Source organism: Thermobia domestica, chromosome 6 (genome assembly GCF_964235325.1).
Source record: "Thermobia domestica chromosome 6, izTheDome1.hap1.1, whole genome shotgun sequence".
NCBI classification, from domain to species: domain Eukaryota; kingdom Metazoa; phylum Arthropoda; class Insecta; order Zygentoma; family Lepismatidae; genus Thermobia; species Thermobia domestica.
In genome coordinates this window covers 258,918,431-258,936,736 of record NC_137459.1, presented here as the reverse complement: position 1 = coordinate 258,936,736, position 18,306 = coordinate 258,918,431, and the positions used below count along the sequence as shown (strand labels likewise).

Below are 18,306 nucleotides of genomic sequence, written 5' to 3'. Positions count from 1 at the left end.
ACATTTTCTCAATATCAACGTGAAATTTACACAAAAGATAATAGAATTGCAAAGCTTTTTTTTTTAATATTTAATATTATATTGTAAAGAGCAGCAAGACTATCTCAAAGACAAAGAGAACTCATAAAAAAAAATCCCTAGACGACCTGTGTCGACCAATAATAACGACTTACCAGCTCGCGCCAAGTGACCTTTCGGTCAATCCATCTGAAGTGGTCCAGAAATTCTGAAAATGGTTGCTCGAGCATCTCCGAAAATTCTAAAAAATTGAATGTGACCAACCGTGTGTATGAGAAGGTCAATAACATCATTTACGTTGTCGTATGTACAAGTGTTCCTGAATTGCAGCCATCTTTGTTATCGGTGGAGTGCCAATTTTTGCATTTGCTAGCGCTTACGAAAACTACAGTTGCTCAAGATGAACGAATCAGACGAACACCAAACAAAAACGAATGTTTATTGGAGAGACTGAGGTACACGGTGAATATGAACTGTTGTGTCTAAATAAATATGCAGGGTTGCAAACTAATACAAGAAATCACCAGAAAACTAGAGAAAATTGCACATTTAAACAGGCTGTATTTTGGAATGGCATAAAGTGGGGGATTCATAAGTTTTGTGCTGAACACTATTGCACGTAAAGATTCTGTAGAAATATCCACAGCTATCATACTAATGACGCTATAGATTTATGGGGGGCCCGAAAGTTGAAGTTGGTGATTTTGATGCCATTTTGGGAACCTAATATCTCAGGAGGGCAAAGTGCTAAAAATTTATGCTTTTGCCCCAAAGTAATTATGTATGTGAATAAACTATTGAAAAAAATTAATGACTGATATTACATGGAGAGCAAAGTGAAAACATGGTATAAACTCGAAGAAAGCACCTGCGTGACGATGGTCGTAGCTCGGAAAATATTAAATGCTTGTATATGTTTCATGCTCGATCTCATAAACTATGCATGGTGCAGCAATTAGGCCCTCTTTTGTTTGTTCAGTTGTGCAAAAGATTGTAAGTGGCCTTTGTTCCATCTCTCTAGCTCCATGATCATTACCACGTCTATATGGTAAGGGGGTTAGCTCCCCCTTGCATCCACGACGCCCATCATCGAACTGGACCGCGGTATTAAGGCACTTAATGTATGAGCAAAGTGATATGGAAATCCAATCCAAGTTACGGAAGTTAATGTGTTCACAATGTTGCGTTACATCTATCCTAACTAAATATAAAACTACATGAAATTACATCAAATGAAAAGGTACTTCCGGTTGACGAAAGGTGAAACTCAGCATGATTGTAGTTTTTAAGTACTAACCCACAGTAATATTGCCAAAAGTTTTTATTTTTATTTTTAGGGGGTCTAAAGGAATGATGAAGAAATTCTCTATGTTATTTAAATGGATCCCCTTTTTTTTTTTTTTTGGACTTATAATCTTATATTTTAGGTACTTGGAATTAGAATAAAAACTTTAAATTCGGTATGCTTATATGTTGCCGATAGCGTTACTTAAGTAAATGACCAAAAATAAACATTTTCAACCGTACAGAGATTTTATGGGGAACCGAAAGGTCTTTCCAGTGTTATTTATGTGGGCAATCTTCTACATCACAAAATGTTTAGGCACTTCCGGCAGGATTAGAATGATGAAATTTGGCATGATTATAGACTTTTGGGACTAACTCACAGGAAAATTGCCAAAAGTGAATATTTTAAGTTTTTAAAGTGCCTATTGGAGGGGATGAAGTAATTCCCATGTTATTTAAATAGGTGTTTTCTTGTGATACAAAATCTTATCTCTTAAACAGTTGAAATACGAATATAAATCTGAAATTTTGTACAATTGTAGGTTTTAGAGCTTCGAAGCCGCAGGCAAAGCAAACACGGGGGTCTGGGGGCGGAGTTTCCAGGTAGACAAAAGCTAGTCTATCCTATAAAACGCAACATTGTGAACATATTGTAAAACTTTGTTGAGTTGATTTTGAGTTTAACGTCCCGTTCAGCAGCGAGGCTATATGAGACGTGGACCTACTGATTAACGTGGAATCCGAACCACATGAGCTCCCGCCGGGAATCTGTAAAACTTTGTCTCATATAGGATCTTTGGGTAGGGCAGTTAATAAAAAGAGCGTCCGGAATCGACTCCCACTACCAGTTTTTATTATAAAAAGTTTCCTCTATAAAAGTATTTTCACAAAATACTATACAAATTGATCTCTATAGAATCAAGGTGAGTTATAGGTGGTCTTTGATCGTAAGGTCGCAAACAGGATCTCCAACAAAGCCCCGAAGCAGGCTAAGATGAGTGGATTTAAGGAACCAATGCTCCGTAGCAAGCAGAGGCGGGTTAAGTGGCCAACAGAGCCCCGTAGCTGGCTAAGCGGCTGAGGTTAGGATTCCCAAACAGAGACCCGTAGCAGGCTAAGCCAGGAGATGGGATAGGCGTAGTCCCGTAGCAGACTAGAGGCCTGGGGTTAGGTTACTCCAAAAGTCCCGTAGCAGACTAGAGGAGGGTCACCAGAAAACTGGTATCGAGTTGCCTTCGTCCATCCAATTTATAAGATCCTTTGGGTGGCGGTGGCGCTGCTGCTCCGATGTCGTCTTCTGCTCCGTGGGAGGGGCCAGAAGCCGTCGTCTGCATGTGATTATGGATCCCTCTGGTGGAAGATCCTCATGTCGAACCACGTGGTGGTGTTTGTAAACACTGATGTGTGGAATTGTTTGTTTACATCGTCACACAGGATATTACAATATTAACTTCCGTAACTTGGATTGGGTTTGAATGACACATTACTGATACATTAAGTGGCCTCATACAGCGTCCAGTTCGGCGATGTGTGTCCTGGATGCAAGGGGGAGCTAACCCCTTACCATATAGACGTGGCAATGATCATGGAGCTAGAAAGATAGAACAAACACCACTCACAAGCTTTTGCATAACTGAACACAAACAAAAGAGGGCCTAACTGCTGCACAATGCATAGTTTTTTTTTATTATTTAACTAGCATGAAACATATACAAACATTTAAATTTTTCCAAGCTACGACCATCGTCACGAAGGTGCTTTCTTCGCGTTTTTGCCATGTCCTCACTTTGCTCTCCACGTAATATCAGCCATGACTTTTTGCAATAGTTTGTTCACATACAGAATTACTTTGTGGAATAAGCAGCAATTACTTTGCCCTCCTGAGATATTAGGCTCCCAAAATAACATCAAAATCACAAACTTCAACTTTTGGACCCCCATAAATCTACGGTGTCAGTAGTATCATAGCTGTGGATATTTCTACAGAATTTTTGCATGCAATAGTATTCAGCAAAAAACTTATGAATCCCCCACTTTATGCCATTCCAAAATACAGCCTGTTTAAAATTGCAATTTTCTCTAGTTTTCTGGTGATTTCATGTATTAGTTTGCAACCCTGCATATTTATTTAGATGCAAAAGTTTATATTCCCCGTGTACCTCAGTTTCTCCTGTAAACATTCGTTTTTGTTTGGTGTTCGTCTGATTCGTACATCTTGAGCAACTGTAGTTTTCGTAAGCGCTTGCAAATGCAAAAAATGGCACTCCAGTGACAACAAAGATGTCTACCATTCAAGAACACTCGTACATACGACAACGAGAATGTTATTGACCTTCTCATACACATGGTTCGTCACACTCAAATTTTTAGAATTTTCGGAGAAGGTCGAGCAACCACCTCTGGACCACTTCGTATGGATTGGCCCCTTTGTGGTGGACAAACACCATGTGTGTGGCTTTTCTCCGGGTTCTACCGTTTTTTCCCACTTTGTTAATTACGGCATTTCATTCATTTCTCATCATCATTGTCTCCTTTAGCCTAGCCGGCATAAACGTGGGACGTAAAACTAAAAGATTTCATTTCATTTCAATAGCCATTGTTATTGTTACGAAGTCAATGAATCAAAGAAAGATGTGTCATATGAAAGAAAGATGTGCTTGTGAAGTGAATATTTACTTAAAAACTTTCAAACTCTTTTTGTTCATGGCTTTCGTGATTTCATATTGCATAATACCGTGATTTTGGTTTTTGACCTTGTATTGCGTAAAGCTTTCTAATTTGGATAAGATACCCTTCCATAAAATAATTGTTCTCATGTAGCTTTCGTGTAGTAGTAAATAGCATGAGACCTAGATATGCAATATTTAAAAAATATTAATAATCCCTTCAGAGTCCTAAATAGTCCCGTTTTTTTACAAGATTCATTTTCTGCCATTTTTATTTTAATATTTTTTTCTGACTATCGGTTTTATAGTAGAGCCTTAGTTCTTTGATATGATAATTTGTTAACATTTTGACGACATGAGTTAAATCGTCTTTTACGCCAGTTTTCAGGAAAGTCGATTATTCTCGTACTATGCTCAAATAGCTCCAGTCTTCCCAACAAATTTATTTATATAGCAGTTATTATTATTATTATTATTATTATTATTATTATTATTATTATTATTATTATTATTATTATTATTATTATTATTATTGTTATTATTATTATTATTATTATTATTATTTATATATTAATAGCGGTGTCTGTGAACAAAAACTACAGATCCAAATTGAAAGTGACTAAGTTTGTGACTCTTAATCTCTTGAACCACCCGACCGATCTCAATCATTTTTTTTATTTTTATTTTTATTTTTATTTATTTTTTTTTTTATGTAGATGCAGTTCTGGAATGGAAGTGTTTTTAGCTTTAGCGGTAGAACGTGGGTTGGGAGAGGAGGGGAAATTATAAAAAAATAAATAAAACTTTATAACTCTTGAACCAAACGACCAATCTCGATCAAATTTTCAACATAGATGACGTTCGTGCCTGGGATGGATTTTACCATTTCACTTTGACGGAATAACGTAGGAGATGGAGAGGAAAAGGAGATATACAAAAATCAATAAATATAAAAATAAAACGACCATGTTTGTGAGTTAGTAACTCTTGAACCACCCAATCGATCTCAATCAAATTTTCAACATAGATGAAGTTCGAACCTGGGATGTCTTCTATTATTTCATTTTGATGGTAGAACTTAGGGGATGGGGGGGAGGAGAGGAAGGTAAATATAGGAAAATGAATAAAACTTAATAATTCTTGAAATACTCGACCGATCTCGATCAAACTTTCAACATAGATAAGGTTCGGCCCTGGGATGTTTACATCATTTCACTTTGACGGCACAATATAAGGGGGGAAGGGGGACATATATATAAAAAATAAAAATACAAGTGACTGTTTTTGTGACTTCGTCACGCTTAAACCACCGAATCGATCTTAATCAAATTACCAACATAGATGAGGTTCGGATCTAGGGTAGTTTTCGTCATATCCCTTTGAAAGTAGAACTTAGGGTAGGAGTAGGGGAAAGGAAAGATATATAAAAATAAATAAAACTTAATAACTCTTGAACCACCTGACTGATCTCGATCAAATTTTCAACATAGATGACGTTCGATCATGGATTTGTTTTAAATATTTTCACTTTGAAGGTAGAACCTAGGGGGAGAGGAGGGGAGATTAATATATAAAAATACATAGAACTTAACTCTTGAACCACCCAACCGATCTCGATCAAATTTTCAACATACATGATATTCGGGTAATTTTGCATCATATTCAATCATTAAGATAACAATAGTGTCCTGCGCTTGCTAGTTATTATTATTATTATTATTATTATTATTATTATTATTATTATTATTATTATTATTATTATTATTATTATTATTATTATTAACAATATTGCAGGACACTGATAATAACAACTATCTATCCAAAACTTTCAAAGCGGTCGTAAGTCCGTGTGGTTCTAAGTTGAAGATTAACTGTATTAATTTTATTATTATTTTAGAGATTAGCAACTGCACTATACTATGAAGCAATGTCATCCAACTTTTATTGTATTAATTATAAACTAGCTAACCCGCATGTCCTGCGCAAGCGCAGGACACAATTATTGTCTGAATGATTGAATATGATACAAAATTTAAAATGTTTATTGCTCGCAAAGTAGTTTTCAAAACACATTAATAATATCTCTAATTAAAAATTTCTCGATAATTACTCGAATTTAAGACATCCTCGAATTTAAGACATCCTCGAATCTAAGACGCGCCCAGATTTCACTGGGATAAATTAAGGAAAAATAGTAATATGTTCCGTTTTTACTATTACTGAAGCGCTTTTTGATATTGGTTATTTTCGGTGATATTTATATATCCCTCTCCCCTCCCCATGTTGCGGGGCACCGCATGACAAAAATTATCCCAAGCCCGAATGTCATGTGTGTTGAAAATTTGATCGAGATCGGTTGGGTAGTTCAAGAGTTAAGTTCTATTTATTTTTATATATTAATCTCCCCTTCCCCTCTCCTCCCCTAGGTTCTACCATCAAAGTGAAAATATTTATTTAAAAAAAAAAACTTTCCAGGCTTGAACGTAATCTATGTTGAAAATTTGATCGAGATTAAATGTTTGGTTCAAGAGTTATAAAGTTTTATTTATTTTTTATAATTTCCCCTCCTCCCCCTCCCCTAAGTTCTACCGTCAAAGTGAATAGCTAGAAACACTCCCAGGCCAGCATTGCATCTACGTCAAAAATTTGGTTGCGATCATCGGGTGGTTCTAGAGATTAAGAGTCACAAACATAGTCACTTTCAATTTGGATCTGAAGTTTTTTTTTTTCACAGACACCGCTATTAATATATAATATAAGGAAATAGAAATCGACAACAACTGGTCCAGTGGTTTATTCTGTCCAGATAAATCGTTCAAAGACCCAGTCACCGCTTGATTGTAAACGTTTTTTTTTGTAGGTAAATCATTAATCTTATCTTCATGTTAATAAAAGTTTGTCGCTACACGAACTAAAATAGATCTTGTTGCAAACTGGACTGATCGCAAACCGTACAGAATCATCATTTAGATTACCCAATTACTTTATAAATGGCTGAGAGTTATACATTTTGTCATGTGCGTTTTATGGGTTGCCTGAATTCAAAATGACAGGTAAGAAAAAATTCCATAAACCAAAAACAAATACAAAACCATTTTCGTTTTGGTATAAAATTTAACTTGCCTCTCGCTCTCCATTCTAGACGAGGTTTTATTGTAAGTCTCAGATATACTGTTAGAACTGAATATAAGTCCAGTTTTTAAAACAAATTAAAGTCATATACGACCGTTTTGGGTATATGTTAGTTTAACAAGATAGTAAAGTTCATTATTCGCAGAAATTCTTCTCTTTTACTCTTATGCCCTGTCAATATGTTTCAAATAGGAAACTTTGTTGCTTATTTCGCCTACACTTCCACACAAAATCTGTATTTAACTATTAAACCATGTTACTAACAGAAGTTACAGAATATATCTACAATTTATTCATGAATTGTAGATAATAATTTCATGGAACAAATCTAATTAGTACATTTTCAGAACACTTATTTGTTCTCTTTTACTAAAACATTTTTGTCGTTGAACATTAAAAGCTTTACAAACAAGTCGTAGGAAATAGGAAATCGAGAGCGTCCACCGATACATCATAACTTTTGTGTATATACCTCAAGGGGCAAAATGTGCTGGGGCATATTCTGCACTAGCTGGAACAGAGGAAGAAGAGAAAATTGTAATTGATTTAAGGCTATTGATATTGAAAAACTTTTTTTTTTTACAATTTACTGTCGTAAACTACGATTGCGAAATAAAAAAATATTAAATCTCGGAAATAATCTCGGAAAAGGTTTGTTTTATAATTTTAAACCCTTAATGACGTAAAGGGACAAAAGTAGAACGATCAACGAAACAAGGGAAACAACTCAATATAAGTATAAATGAGTTCGTCGTTGTAATGTTTCTACCCGGGAACTTAGAAAGTCAAGAAGTTCAGTAAGGATAGTATATATTATATAAATATCAATTTTGTCTAATGTTTAAATAGTGAGGTAGCTAGGGTTTTTGAGTATTTATTTTCGGTAGTTAAGTATTTTTACTTGTTATATATTAAATCTATTTAAGGACAAAGTCAAATTAATAGATTGATATTTTTTCACAACAAGCAAGGCTTTATTTTTATGAACTAAAAGACTAAAGATACAAAATATTTTTTTAAATTATTACTCGGGAAACCAATTTGCTTAGCTTGGAGCCTATACTAATGACAGCCTTTGATATACAGAATTGAAAAATACAACTTACGGCAAAAACAGCAATTTCCCACCCATGTTCAAGTCCAGCTATCGTTGGATTAAAACCTGAATGAATACTCGATGATTTTTTGGTTGATTTTTAGATGATTTTTGGATCTCTCCCTTACCTTTTTATATGCAATAACATTTATCATTCAGACCCTGAGGTTTTCCATAACAGCTTTGTTTTTATTTCCTAATTACTCTCCACGCTACGTGACTGCCCAAGAACCTCATTAGTCCAAGATAAATATTATTGTTTGTCAAAATTTCTTTTTTTTTTTTTTTTTACCTAATTAAATATTATCTTATACATGTTTTTTTTTACAAACAATTGCTAGTTCTAACAATACAAAACAATATTGGTTATTTGACTAAGAATAAAACCTTTTTTTATATATTTTATACAATATGATGAAAAAACTTTTTTTTTCAAACTCAAGTCATAATTTCATTACAGTCCCCCACTGATGAGAAACTGTTCCTCAACAGCACCATGAGAGAGCTGGGTTTAACCGAAACAGATGCTGGGCCTAACGTGACTGAGGGAGATGGTTGGGAAACTGTATGGGAAGGAGTATTAGGTATAGGATCTGGGGTCATGGAATGGGGTGTAATGCTGTTAGTGTAGAGGTTATGGGTGGTAGCAGGAAGAGTTGTCAAAGACTGTGGGGAAAATAGGTGACCGTTTATGTGCATTGTTTGAGCAAGAATACGTGTTATTGGCATTATAGAAAATCACTCGAAAATGTATAGGTGAACAAAACAAAAAAAAATGTAAATGCACCGAAAGAACTATACCACTATTGAAAAAAAAAGTCGAAGAAAGGAAGAGAAAAATGATTTGTGGTATAAAGAATTAATGTACATAAAATACTGTCACTTAATATAGAGTTCAAGCTGTATTCTTTGGTGTAGGAGCCATGTTTAAATAGTGAGGTAGTTTGTAGGTTTTTGAGTATTTATTTTCGATAGTGAGTATTTATTTTCGATTTTTACTTGTTATATATTAAATCAATTTAAGGACAAAGTCAAATTAATAGATTGATACTTTTCTACAACAAGCAAGGCTTTATTTTTATGAACTAAAAGACTAAAGATACAAAATATGTTTTTATTATTACTCGGGAAACCAATTTGCTCAGCTTGGAGCCTATAATAATGACAGCCTTTGATATACAGAATTGAAAAATACAACTTACGGCAAAAACAACAATTTTCCACCCATGTTCAAGTCCAGCTATCGTTGGATTAAGACCTGAATGAATACTCGATGATTTTTTGGTTGATTTTTGGATGATTTTTGGATCTCTCCCTTACCTTTTTATATGCAATAACTTTTATCATTCAGACCCTGAGGTTTTCCATAACAGCTTTGTTTTTTTAATTTTTTTTTCTAATTACTCTCCACGCTACGTGACTGCCGGAGAACCTCGTTAATCCACGATAAGTGTTATTGTTTGTCATTTTTTTTAACTAATTAAGTATTAGCTTATACATATGTTTTTTACATACAATTGCTAGTTCTAACAATACAAAACGATATTGGTTATTTGACTAAGAATAAAACTTTTTTATATATTTTATACAATATGATGAAAAAACTTTTTTTTAAACTCAAGTCTTTGAGAGCTGACATCGTGGATTTCAAATTATTACGTAATAGAAAGAAAATACAGAATACCATAAGGTAATACCAGTCCTTCCACCGTAGCATCCGAAAATGAATCTGCAGATAAAATGGCAGATAGGACAGCAAAATATCTTAAACTAGTTCTGTTAACAGATAATTATAAAATATATAATTATAAAATAAATTACAATCGTTTGCCAATATGATGAAGGTTCAGTTTAAACAAATTCAAATGTCGTTTCATAGTGATTTAGGTTATATGACAATCATCCTGAAGGGGCTAGATAAGATAGTAAATAATCATCAGGAACAGGATAACGACTTAAGAAGAGAAGAGCAAGCCTTTAAAAAAAAACTAAAACAAGGGATGCAGTATAAATAGGAACCTTGACACCAAGAAAACATCGAGAAAGCTATTTCTGTCATTCTTGAAGAGTAGCTTGATGAGAGTATCAACGTCAATATTTATTCTGCTGAATTAGAAGTATTTTGTCAAGTTCAGATAGTGAGAAGAAAATGTAGGAAAGAAGAGCAGGTCGAATGATTGTAAACGCAAAATTTAGTGACTTAAACTCTCTTACAAATTATAGCGGTAGAGTAGATGACATACCTGCAAATAGCTTTATTGATAAGTTTAATAAGAGGGCTACTCATATCAATAATATTATTGGTATTGATAAGAGTAGCTTATCTCACGTGTTTTATTACCACCGTGCCTTATTCGGTATACCTATCAGGGATACTTTACAAACTCACAGCGATTTTAAACGTACATTATTAACAAATTTTAAAAACAACTTTGTTATAGTCAATTTCGATGCCCAAATCAGAAATCGTAGGTATGATTCAAATATTGATAAAAAAATACTACGGACTTTGTAGTTACTACCTATAATGATCTAAAATTGCTTAATCTATATCAACCGGATTTTCGTACAATTGCTTCAATACGTATGTTACTTTCTTATAAATTACAGCATCTTTCGATTTCCTCTCAATGTATAAGTTTTAGTTATTTACTATCCATTGCACAGATTTTGAAAACAATGTATTGATACAAAATAAAATCAGTAAGAATACCGCCAATAATTTTGCAACGAAAACCCAAGAGCATTAGCTGATTTAGGACATTAACACACTAATGCTAGTAACAGTATTATCACAAGCAATATCAAATTTGGGGATAATATGAAGTTCCGATATAACCATAATCGTAGAAATGTTAACAATATTAATTACTATGATCATAGATTCAGAGCAAATGTGGAAACGTATAGAAATAATGTCAATTATATAAATCCTATTTGGTCTAGGAATTAATTCGTGCGGGTGGACAAGAGATGGCGCAACGAACGGAGCGTCCCACAGTTCCGTGTATCCACACATGTGTTGCAAACCCCTGTCATCGCGTATCGTTCGTAGTATAGGGCAGTGGATTACAGCGTCAACAACACCAGTTTGTAGTTAAGTGAACATGGCGCAATTTGTGCCTGATAAAGTGTTTTTGCGGGGTGTCCTGCTGCATTACTTTAACATGCAGAAAAGTGCGACTGAAAGTCATCGTATTTTGGTGGAAGTGTATGGTGACCATGCTCTAGCTGAGCGAACGTGTCAAAAGTGGTTTGCACGGTTTAGAAGTGGTGATTTCGGCTTGGCAGACCAAGAGCGAGCTGGACAGCCAAAAAAATTTCAAGACGAAGAATTGACAGCATTGCTCGAGCAGGATTCGTGTCAAACGCAGGAACAACTTGCAGCAGCATTAGGCGTTGATCAAACAACAGTCTTCAAACGCTTGAAAGCCATGGGAATGATTCAAAAGATGTCACATTGGGTTCCACATGAATTGAAAGACAGAGACGTTGAAAGACGAAAAACCATTTGCGAATTGCTGCTTCAACGACAGAGCAGAAAGGGGTTTCTGCATCGAATTATTACGGGTGATGAGAAGTGGATCCATTACGAGAACCCTAAACGAAAAAAGGCCTGGGTGAAACCAGGTGAACCAGGTCCATCACAACCAAAACGAGATATTCACTGTGCAAAGGTTATGCTGTGCATATGGTGGGATATGAAAGGTGTGGTGTACTATGAGCTGCTGCAACCGGGTGAAACTATGAATGGAGAACGTTATCGACGACAATTAATGCGTTTGAAGCAAGCTCTGGCCAGAACACGACCAGAATGGGAGAACAGACATGATAAACTTATTGTTCAACATGATAACGCTCGCCCACATGTCGCAAAACCGGTCAAAACCTATTTAGAAAATGTCGGATGGGAAGTTTTACCCCACCCGCCGTATTCACCAGACGTTGCTCCTTCGGACTACTACTTGCTCGATTGCATGGACAACGATTTGATTGGACAGCGGTTTACTTCTTCAGAAGATATCGAAACATGGGTCTCTGACTGGATCGCTTCCAAGGATGAGGACTTCTTTCGCCACGGAATCTACATTGCCTGACAGATGGGCGAAAGTGGTGGCTAGCGATGGACAATATTTTTCTTAAGGTATTTATGTATTTTGTGTTTGTACTACAGCTTCAATGTGTGCGTACCAACCGCACGAATTAATTCCTAGACCAAATAGAAAGAATGTCAATTATGTTAATCGTAGAAATAATATCTATGACAAATATAGAAATGGAAACGTTAATAATTTCAGTCAAAGTAACAACAACCGGATCAAACAATATCCTAGCCGAGTGGATTATGAATAAACGTGTTTGCAAAATGATCCACGAGATAATAATTTCGCAAGAATAGATCACGACTCTAATCCAACCGTAGACTTTACTCGAGAATGTGTAACGCAATGTACACAATTTGATTTTGTTCCTATGGTAAACTTAACCTAAAATCCCGTAAAGTTCTTGAATTAGGAAAGCTTGCTTAAAAAAAAAAAGAAAAGAAAAGAAAAAAGGAGAGGTGTTGTTTGGTATCACGTTCGTTAGAGCACTTACTATAATTTATAATAATCGTATTTAACGTGTAAATTTTGACATGTATAATCATGTATTTTTTGCATTTTCTGTAGAACATGCTAATTTATTTCCTAAGATTTCTCATTGTTCTTAACGAAGTTAGTTAAGTAGAAACTAAACTCAGAATTTTTGGCAATGTAATTCACCCTTAATTTATTGAAGCATAATTGAAACAATGTTATGCTCATTTTTTATTAAATAATCTGTCACTGTGTTTGAATCCATTTAAAATGTTCGAATGACAATAATTTAAATATTACTTTTGCAGTTTCTTCTGTTACCAGCCTACATGAGGTGTCTTTAGTTTTCTTTCGAATAGTGCATTATATTTCAATTTGTGGTCCCAAACACGTTGACTGTTTTGTTCTGCGATCGTAAGAATGTTGTTGTCAATTCAAATTAAACCATATGTCATTAGGCCTAGTTCCTTGAATAACTTATTTATTTTATTTACAGAGAATATGAGAAGCTTTGATTTTCACATACAGGGTGACCGCGTGACTATGTTACAAAATTTAAGGGATGATTCCTGACACGGAAAAGAGAAAAAAAGTTCAAATAAACTTTTGTCCAACGTACATAATTTCGGAGCTACAAGGTGCCGAAAGCGTGGGAAACTGACATTCAAAGCTCTATAGCTCGACTATGGTGAATGATAGAGCTAATGCGGTATGGTCACGTCAAAGACACCGAAGCTGCTGTATTCAAAAATGCTTAGGTCGAGATCGTGCAATTCGTGCACAAGGGATTCCCCAAAGGAGCGTAGGGATTCCCGGATAATCTGTCAAGAAAGATGGGTCGAAAAGGATACGGATGAATAGCTGTCCCAACTGCTAGCAATAATGCGTCTGTACTAAGTCGATATCTCGCACAAGCACAAAATGGCGAACAGTTTTATACGTGCCACGTGTGGTTGCATAACGCGCACTAAATAAGAGTGGGGAAAATATGAAAGGAAAATGTGAATAATTTAGTACAAATGGTAAATACATGATAGTACACTGTCCTGTTCATTGTACGTATAGACGCGTTTATTAAAGGGAATAATCATGAAACGTACTAAAATGTTGTACAAACATCACACTATCATTGTTTTCTTTCATGTAGTTTTGTCATTGAAAGCAAGTAAAACTAAGGGGAAAAACCGGGGGATATGGGTGCTTTCTTCCAGGCAGAAATTTTATTTCATTTGATGTTACGAGCCGAGGATACTTTTTCGAGAGGGGGATTTTTCCGCCATCCCATGTTAATTTGACCACTGCCAGAGAACAACAGTAAAATATCCGTTTCTTATCATTAGCCGTAATGTGCGTTACCCGAACATTGAAAAAGAACAAGGGAAAACAATTTATCAGGACGTTTGTTTTAGTCGCTGCTTCCGATGTTTTGCAGGACTAATCCCGAGATTTTGTCTAGAATGCTTAACATGTCGTATTGTTATCGTTTAGAAGATATTTTGTTTTCACAGACGGTGCTATCACCTGAAGTACACCACAGTTTGCAGGTTCGATCACAAGCATTTGTTCTTCCTTCTGTCGTAGAAAACAATCGAAGGTAAGGAAAGTATAAGACAACCCTACTAGAAGGTGTTGTGGAAGGTGGAAGGTCATTCTTCATGTGGTTTTGTTCGTAGCGTACGAGTTCCTTAGTGCAGTTTGTGCTTTGCTTGTTCGAATGTGAGATCAAATGGAGTATTCGATAGCAGAACTTGCGCACATGATATTTGTATACGGTCAAGCAAATGGCAACAGTCGACAAGCTAATAGGTTATATCGACTGAAGTATCCAGAAAGAAGACATCCAGCCCATACTATGTTTGCCAGACTTTTTCAACGCTTACGAGACACGGGGAATTTACAACCTCAATACTACGACCAAGGAAGACGAAGAACCACAAGTACTCCGAACTTTGAAGAACAAGTGCTTGACCGTTTCACCCAAGACCCAACAGTAAGTACCCGGAAAGTAGCACGTGAAAGGGGAGTAGCACAAGATACTGTTTGGAAAGTAGTACACGAGCAACAGTTACACCCCTATCACCCGCAGAGGGTTCAGGCCTTACGTCCAACTGACTTTCAACCTCGCGTTCGGTTTTGAGAGTGGTTTCTCCAACGCTCTGTAATTGATCCACAGTTTGCTTCCTACCTGCTTTTCACCGACGAAGCTTGTTTTACGAAAGACGGGATATTTAATAGTCACAATAGTCATGTATGGGCAGACGAAAATCCTTATGCAATTGTGGAAAGGGGCCACCAAGACCGATTCGCTATAAATATGTGGGCGGGTATTATCAGTGATCAGATAATAGGTCCATATTTACTACCACCACGATTAACTGCACCAGTGTATACGAGATTCCTGCGAGACATACTTCCAGAGTTATTAGAGGATGTCCCTCTCGGTGTTCGTCAACGGATGTGGTTTCAACATGATGGCGCCCCAGCCCACTTTTCAGCTAGTGCTCGAGAGTATTTGAATCAAACGTTTCGTGACAGATGGATTGGAAGAGGCGGTCCTTGTAATTGGCATGCACGTTCCCCAGATTTGCATCCACTTATTTTTTTCTTGTGGGGTCATGTCAAAACACTTGTCTATGAAACGTCTATAGACAACGCAGAAGAACTTAGAACGAATACTCGCTGTCTGTGATACTATAAGAACAGATCCTGGGTTGTTACAGCGGATGCGTCAGATCTTACTGCGACGCTGTAACGCCTGTGTTGAAGTAGAGGGACGCCATGTCCATCACCTATTGTAGGATAATTGGGAGATTTGTCTCGTTTACAGGTAATTGATGATGTTCTTGGCTGCATTCAATCCTGCTGTAAAATGTTGATTGAAGACATTATTCCCATTCTTGTGACTTTTGTTTTTAGGAAACAACCTCTTTTGCATTATGGTTGTTTCGCTCAGTTTTGTTTATTTGTTTTCAATGACAACAATACATGGAAGAAAGACTAATACTGTGATCCTTTTACAACATTTTAGAACGTTCCATGACTATTGCCTTTTATTAAATGCGTATGTTCAATGATAGGACAGCGTAATATCATGTATTTAACATTTGTACTAAATTATTCACATTTTCCTTTCATGTTTCCCATTATTATTTAGTGCGCGTTATGCAACCACACATGGCACGTATAAAACTGTTCGCCATTTTGTGCTTGTGCGAGATATCGACTTAGTACAGACGCATTATTGCTAGCAGTTGGGACAGCTATTCATCCGTATCCTTTTCGACCCATCTTTCTTGACAGATTATCCGGAAATCCCTACGCTCCTTTGGGGAATCCCTTGTGCACGAATTGCACGATCTCGACCTAAGCATTTTTGAATACAGCAGCTTCGGTGTCTTTGACGTGACCATGCCGCATTAGCTCTATCATTCACCATAGTCGAGCTATAGAGCTTTGAATGTCAGTTTCCCACGCTTTCGGCACCTTGTAGCTCCGAAATTATGTACGTTGGACAAAAGTTTATTTGAACTTTTTTTCTTGTTTCCGTGTCAGGAATCATCCCTTAAATTTTGTAACATAGTCACGCGGTCACCCTGTATATTCGCTGTAATTAAATTTAATAAAACATTTTAATTACTATATAATACTAGGTAATGAAGCTAAATAAACAGGGTGGCCAAGTGAGGGCCGCGGTGGCTCAGTGGTAGAGCATTCACCTCTGGTGCATGGGGTCTCTGGTTCGATTCCAGTTCGCATCAAGTGAACTTTGTGGTCTACAAACACCGTGTGCGTGGGTTTCCTTGGGATTCTCCCGTTTCCTTCCACTTTCTTCATTCAACCACTTCATTCATTTCTCTTCATCACCGTCTCCTTTAGCCTAATCGGCGTAAGCGTGGGACGTAAAACTCAAAGATTTCATTTCATTTTCATATAAGATTGGCCCAAAAATAGGTATACACCCCTGCATTGATCAAGTATAACATTCTAGCTTATAAGTTTATTTGTTTCGGCTGTTCTAAGCTTAAGATATAAGTAAAAAGACATTAAGAACAAATAATGAAGAAACTAAGTCTACCTGATGGATAACAATAAGAAATGATATAAAAAGCAATGAGTTGATCAGTACGAGACTGTATACTACTTTTGGGCCACCCTATATATGAAAATAAATATGTAGGGCAGTAAATATTTATTAAAAGGTATTATAAAGAATTATGCGTTGCACAAATACGAATATATCATGTAGAAAGTTTTCTATATCTTTATAAATGTAATCATTTAATATACTAAGCTTAGTCAATTTGTAATATATCTTATGTATGGGCGCATACAAGATTTAGTACACGAATCAATTAATACACCAAATATACAAATATGTTTCAGAGCTCATTACCGAAATTGAATTCATTCACAATTTTGTAAGTCCCGTTCGGGAGCCCAATATGGCGATAACCTCGTATATAGCAAGGAACAAAAATTGCTTTATATTCTGGACCAGCAGAAACAGAGGAAGAAGTGAAAATTGTAATTGATTTTAAACTGTTGATATTGAAAAGAAACTTATTCTTTACAACTGGCTGTCGATAAACTTATTAGGATTATGAAATAAAATATATTATGACGATAATCTAGAAAAAGGTTCAGTTTATAATTTTAAACCATTAATAAAGGATTAGCGCAATAGTGCAACGATTAATGAAACAAAGGATATTAACTCAATATAAACATAAATGAGCTCATCGTTCTAATCTCTTACCTACCAAATTCCGTATTTTCTTTTATTCTTCATTCTTTACATGTTTCTTTCGTTTTCCAGAATGCAGTAATTAAACATTTTTCCGTGTTACAATCGAGAAACAATGGTGAAACTCCTTGCTATTGTTTCGTAATTAAAATTTTAATATTTTTTTTCTTTTTTTGAAAACTTTAAAAATTTCCAGGAAAAAGGCTGAGGGAATTGTTATTACCTCTTTTTTTTCGATCTCTTTCATCTCTACTTTGTTGATCTTCCGGACTATCTTATAAAAATTGTTAGATATATAATAAAAATTGTATATATAAACACAATACGCTGAAAGTAGCTCCAGCCAATAACTCTGAACATTCGGAAGAAATTTATTTCATGATCCACAAAGGCACAGCAACTGAATCCTCATCAAAAATTTCATGATGTACCAAGGAAGTTTCTTTGTCAGTGGAATGACAATACAGAATAAAACTGAGTGAGTAAGCCTGAGAAAACCTTTGTCCACCGCGAAATCCATATATTACGATATGATTCGAACATATAAATTCCCCGTCAACAATAGAACGATCTACTACTGAGCCGCCGTATCACCCCTATTTAGATATGTGAATTACTATATTCAAATCCATGTTACCCATATTGGAATTGAAGAATTTCTTGTTATCAGCGTAAAGTATTACACAATTAATAGCGTAATTCTCTAATCATACTTAAAACTCAAACTGGGTACCAGAATTATATATGTATTGTAGGATTAACTTACAGGAAAGATTTTGATATCAT

General features: G+C 35.6%; 1 protein-coding gene across 4 annotated transcripts in view; it reads left to right on the top strand.

The window, feature by feature from the left end:
- The window catches only part of LOC145688485 (cell adhesion molecule Dscam2-like), a gene marked incomplete at its 5' end in the record, with an annotated part of 1,010,929 nt that overhangs the window by 789,502 nt on the left and 203,121 nt on the right, over positions 1 to 18,306 (top strand).